Source organism: Dufourea novaeangliae, unplaced genomic scaffold (assembly GCF_001272555.1).
Source record: "Dufourea novaeangliae isolate 0120121106 unplaced genomic scaffold, ASM127255v1 scaffold285, whole genome shotgun sequence".
Lineage (NCBI taxonomy): Eukaryota > Metazoa > Arthropoda > Insecta > Hymenoptera > Halictidae > Dufourea > Dufourea novaeangliae.
This window is the reverse complement of record NW_015374160.1, coordinates 5,147-11,495: the sequence shown is the minus strand read 5'-3', so window position 1 is coordinate 11,495 and position 6,349 is coordinate 5,147.

Sequence of the window (6,349 nt, the reverse complement as noted above, 5' to 3'; positions counted from 1 at the left end):
CACGTACCGACCGATACTCCCCGAGTATCGGACCGAAACCTGCCCCTACCGAGGGGTCGAACTCTACCGAACGACCGAGGAGAAAGCACCCTTCGCCGAATGTTCACGACGTCGAGGGTTTCCAGTGTTCGCAAATATCGGAACGATAGACTTCCTTCGCGACAAGGATTTCCGGTGGACGACACAGACACGGAAAATAAGCGTTCAACAGGAGTTAACAACACGAATAACAAATTATTCCGGTTTCTTTCGCCGGCCTCGGACGAGACCGCGTTACAACAGTAGTAGGTGGCTTATCGACGGAAAGACAACAAAGCGGCGGTCGACTATCGTCGCGGCCCGCGTCTTCGATACAACCGGATTCCGGTACGACATTCTAGGTTTCGTTATTACGCGGTCCCCGACCGCTCGAGATGTTTAATACGAAATTTATATGGGCGCAGTCGGACGGTACTACGATACCGCCGATAACAAATGACGGTACAATGACTTGAGCGGCAGTCGCATAACTTCTACGCCCTGGAGGAAATCTGCCCGGAAGTACGATATTAATCTTCCCGAGGAACCGCCGTGGTTCTCCCGCGCGCTAGCGAGATACGATATTCATTCTCTAATCACGAGATAATCCGGCGAACGAGATCTAGATTGCCTGGGGAGAACGGAAGAGAGAGATCACTTACAGTGGTCGATATCACGTCCTTCGAGCCCGCTCCCTTCTAGCTGTCTTTGCACACGCGATATCTCAAACTACGACCTTACGCGGTAATACGGGCCACTCAAGTGACGATTTCGGGGCTCGACACGCGACGCGTGGATCTAGCGGGCCCCCCACTATTCCGTCCTATCGCCCCTCGTACCCCCCCCCCCCCCGTGACTCCTGTGGAGCCGGGCTCCTTCGGCCCAGGGACGACACGCCAAGGAAGGATCCCCCGGCCACGGAAATCGCTTCCTTCGTGTGAGGAGCCCAGTCTGACACCCTCCTACGTGGTTGCTGCGACTCCTCACGGGTTCCCTGCCCTCTGACTCCTCCCTCGTGGGGTCCTTCTACGGAGGAAGACGTCCGGGTCGCCGATCCTCATCCGGTGGGTGGTTTCCTGTTGCCCCCTCGGCCGACCAAGCGCCTCTCGAAGCCCAGGCTCGATGCGAGAGCAGGCCCTGGTTCCTCCTGTCCTATCTCCCCGGGATAGGACCCTGATCCGGGGGGCGGTCCCTGTAGCAGAGTCGGTGGGTACGGGCGATATTGGTGACGGCCCTGCAATCGCGAGCGGTACTCGGCGCGAGATAACCACAAGGTTAATACAAACTTCAACGGTCTTATTCCCCTACAAATCCTCCAGGAGCGCTTCGATATGCTTTTCGTGCAGGCAGGGAGCGGCGGAGGGGCGGTACGGTTCTCGGTTCTTCCGCGCCCGAGTCAAACTTCGGGCGGGAGGGCACGGCGCAAAAATGCGTCGTAACAACGTTACGTTAAGAATAAGTTAAGAAGAAGTTTAAGTTAAGAAGAACCGGACAGCCCCGTGAGCACCCTCACCCGTCTCAGCGGCAATCTTTTCCATGATCTCGCTTCTCCTGGCAGATTTCCCCCTTACAATATTTTCGAGTCCATTCCCTCCACCATAGTTGTTTACCCCTGCTGGTACTTGGCTCTCTGCTGGTGCTATCCATTCATACCAGGCGGACACACGAAAAAAAAAAAACAAACGTTTCACCACCACCTGATCCAAGAAAATCAACCCCCCGACCAAAGCAAAACAAACGACGACCCGATAGTACCGACGACGGAGTATACGATAGACCTATGGTCCTGCGGTGGAGTTCCTTCGTCGTTCTTCCTGGTGGGTGAGCCCCTGCGACTGTCTGCTGCGGCGAAAGTATTACTCTGGAAGGATGGAAGGAGAGGTGGAAATGAATGATATTGGGTACCGCCCGTGTCTCCGTCAGGGTTTTATTCGGGGTCCTGCCCCGCTATCCCCCCCCGCCCGCTACATTCTTCCGCCTCCGCGCTTCGCAGGGGCCTCCTACGCTATTCTCTCGCGGTCTCGGGGAGACGCTACCTCTGCCCTGGCTTCCAGGTGGGGCCGCAGCGGCGACACTCGCGCACATCGACGCCGCTCTGCCCACACCGGAAGCAGAATTTCGAGATTGCGCTCTCTCGCGGTGCGGTACACTCCGTGTACCGGTGGCCATCGCTCCCGCAACGCCAACAGTCCTCGTAGCGTCGGCTCCTTCGTGGGCCCCTCGTCGGCGGTGGCTGCGCGGTGGCTGATCTCGGCGGCCCCCCGCCCTCGGTGGGTCTCCTTGGGGTGGGGGGCGGGGCCTCCTTGGGGAGCTCCTCCCGCCGGATGTGCTGTCCCCATGGTCGCGGCGTCAGCACCCGGTCTCCGGACGCGGTGCCCTGTGGGGAGATCTGCCGGAACTCGTTGGGGCGGGGTGCCCCCCATCCCCCCGGCCGTGTCGCAATCTCCCGGTCCTGTCCGGTCTGGGTCTCCTGGTCTCGGGTGACTACCGCGATCGTCTGGCAACCCCGATCCTCGCGCGGTCGGGGTCGTGGGGTGTTCACCCCGACCTCCCGCGTCGGTCGTTGGCGGGGCCCCGACTCCGTAGTTTGGGTGGCCGTCGATACTCCCCGGGTTCGTGGAGGGAGGCCGGCCGCTACTCTATTCCTCTCCTCCCTCGTTGGCGGGGGGCCTCCCTCCGTTTGCACCGCCATATCCCGCTGCTCCGGCCACGGGAGAACGATAGCGCCGCTCCGGGTCTCCCGGCTCTCCTGCTCCTTCCAGAAAATCTCGGTTAATGTCTCCCAGAAGCCGGGGGCCGACTTCGCTAGGTACCGGAAGGCTGGGCGGTATCACCGCAGGCTCTCCGCGACATCCTCTCGTTCCATGTCGGTGCGTGGATACTCCTGCTGTTCGTTGGTATGGGGGTGGGAAGCCACACAATCGTTACCCAAAAGACACGGGTTTTAGGGGTGATGGGTAGGGGCAACAGAAGAGAAACAGGAATTATGGATTAATCTTCGTGAGTAACATAGGCCTTAAGGTCGCAGATATGGCTTTTTCCCACTCTCTTCCGGTCGAGGGTCTCGAGCTCGTATACCACGTCGGACAACCGTTTTGCAATACGGAACGGGCCGTGGAAGCGAGGCACTAGTTTGGCCGCTACGTTTTGGGCGGCCGACGACAACACGCGTTGTCGGCGCAACACTAAGTCTCCGACTCGAAACACGCTCGCTCGCCGTCTGAGGTTGTATCGGCGAGCCCGCTCGTCGTACGCCTGCGATAGGTTTTCGGCTACCCAGGCCCTCAACAAGCGCAATTCTCCGACGCGAGTTTGCCAGCCGCCTGTGGCTCCGATCTCGTACTCCCGGGGTCCGTTCCGTTCCGTACTCACGCTATTTGTCGGTTGGGGGTTGCGACCGAAATTTAAAAACGCGGGGGAGGTACGCAGGACGGCATGATACGCGGTATTATACGCGAATCGAAATTGCGGTAGGTTCTGGTCCCACATACGGTGATCTCTGTCGAAGTATGCCACAATTATGGTCTTCAATACCCGGTTCACCCGTTCTACCGGATTCGACTGAGGGTGGTAGGGCGGCGTGGTCGTATGGTAAATTCCGTACTCTTGGGCGAGACTGCGGATTGCTCCGTTGACGAACTCGGTGCCGTTATCGGTCAGGAGCACCTCGGGCGTTCCCCACCGCGAGAACACTAGGTCTTCGAGCGCGTCCGCGATTGCCTTTCCGGTGGCCTTTCGTAAAGCTCGACATTCTATCCATTTGCTGAAGAGGTCTTGCACCACGAGGAGGTAAGAATATCCCGCGCGACTCGGAGGCAGGGGTCCCATAATGTCGGCGGCGATGGCCGTCCACGGCGCTTCGACATGACGCTTCCCCATCAGCCCCATGGGTGGAGTTTGCTCGACTTTCGTCCGCTGACAAACTCCACACCTCCGCACATAATTCGCCACCCGGCGAAATAGCCCTGGCCAAAAATACCGAGTCGCGACACGTTCGTATGTTTTCTTAATTCCCAGGTGCCCTGCCTGCGGGTCATCGTGACACTCACGCAAAACTCCCTCCCTCTCCTCGTCGGGTACAACTAACTTCCACTCTTCAGCATCGCTCCCCAGAAATTCTACGACTACCGGGTCGTCCCTCCGATAGTGTAGGCGCTCGTTCTCGTACCGCCAATCGGGATTCCGCTCCGGGTGCTCGAGGACTTCCGCCACCTTCCGCTTATACCAGGTCAGGGGTTCGACGGTCGATACTATCGGTACTTCTTCGATCTCTACCGCGTCCTCGTACATTCGCGACAACGCGTCCGGCACATGGTGTAAGGCTCCAGGGCGATACTTTACGTTAAAATCGTACTCCATGAGCTCGAGGGCCCATCGCGATAATCTACCGGACGGGTTACGCAAATTCCTCAACCATTGCAAACTACTATGGTCCGTTATTACGGTAAATCGGTACCCTTCTAAGTATGGCCGAAACTTTTTCGTGGACCATACGATGGCTAGACATTCGAGTTCGGTGGTCGAGTACTTTCGCTCGGGACCGGTCAGCGTGCGGCTCGCAAACGCTACTACTCGCTCCGTCCCCTCCACCTCCTGAGTCAATACCGCCCCTAATCCTACGGTACTCGCGTCTGTTTGCAGCGTGAACGGTAACGAAAAATCGGGGCACATTAGGGTGGGTGCCGTCGCGATCATAGTCCGTAACGTTTCGAAGGCGAGTTGCTGGTCGACCTCCCACGTCCAGGACTGCGTTTTTCGTAACAATCGCGTTAGTGGTTCGGCGACGGTCGAGAAGTTCGCTAAAAATCGGCGGTACCACGAAGTCATGCCGAGAAATCGCCGGAGTTGTCTAACATTCCTCGGGGCGGGATACTCCACCACCGGAGCGATTTTCTCCGCGTCGACTGGACCGGGGCCCCCGCCGCCACAACCTCGCCCCCCGCCGCCGGGGACGTCCGCCGGGCCTCCCTTCGCGCGGACAGCGCCTCCACCACAGCGAGCCGGGCGCGGAGGTCACACACCTCCCGCTCCAGCTCGCTCTCACGCTCGGAGGTCACTGTCCTTTTGGCCTGCTCCGCAGCCGCGTAGCGTATCTGCAGAGCAGCCTCCCGGAGCGCCCGGACGTTCGTCCCCTTAAGGTTGGCGCTGCACCGCGCCACCTTTTCAATCACCTGGATGCGGTCATTGATGACCGCACCCAGGTCCGGCGTAGGGGCCCGCCGCATATCCTCTGCCACCGTTTCACCCGGTGGCAGCTTCAAACATGACCTCAAGACCGGGGGCGGCAGCACCGCCCGGTCCTCGACGTCGCACTCGCGGAGGCCCTGCTCCTTGTGCGTAAGCTTCAGAAGCTTACGCTTGGCCTCCGCGAGCCCGCACCTCTCGACGGTCAGAGGGGGCCGCCCCCTCTTCCGGCCGCCCGAGGTGCCAGGGCCACACTCCCCCAAGCGAACCGACGAGGCAGACATCGTGGACCCATCGGAGTCCACGTCCTCGTCGTCGCTTATCTCGACAGCCCGGTCGACACTCCTGGAGCTGGAGCTCCTGACCAGGCTGCCGGGGAGGCGCCGGAGACGCACCATCAGGGCGCCTCCCGTCATGAGGCGGGTCCGCCCCGGAGGGTCAGACACCGCCTCTGAGGGGGTATTACTACCCCCTCCTTCGCCAGTAACTCTTAAAGCACCGCTGGCCTGGTGGTCCACCAAGCGGGCTCCGCAGACGTCCGATAACGACGCAGGTGTGGCCTGCTTTACCACCACACCTGCGCCGGCTCCTGGGGCACCGAGTTCCCCTGGAGCAGTAACCACTATCTCTTCTGTTGTACTATCCATATTTTTTGTTTAGTAACCTCCCCCCTCTACTACCACTTACACCGTTAGCACCCCCGACGGCCGGGGCCGCCAGGGGTCCCAGGGGGCACCACGTGGAGGTGGTGTAAGTGGATTTGACCGGACCAGGCCCGCCAACTTCGCCGGAGTTCGCCGCAGCAGACGACACCGAGGTGTCGCCTGATTATAGGTCGAATATCAGCTCCATCGTTGTTTTTGACGCAGGTCGGAGTGTTACGTAGGAGTCCAGAGACCCCTACGCACCCCTCGCTGTGAAAACCTGATCCAGCCTTGCCCCCCTGCCGGGAAACCTGAAGCATCCTGTCCCTTCACCCTTGTGAGTTCCCGGTGGGTGGACCGGTTGACCTCCCGGGTTCAGGGGGGGACTGAGAGGGAGCTTTTTGTCTGGATGAGGGCCACCGATGCCTCTCATCCTGCACCCTCCCTCTTCACGTACGGTCCTCATGGATCGAGCTTCGGGGCAAACATTAGTCCCACTCTTT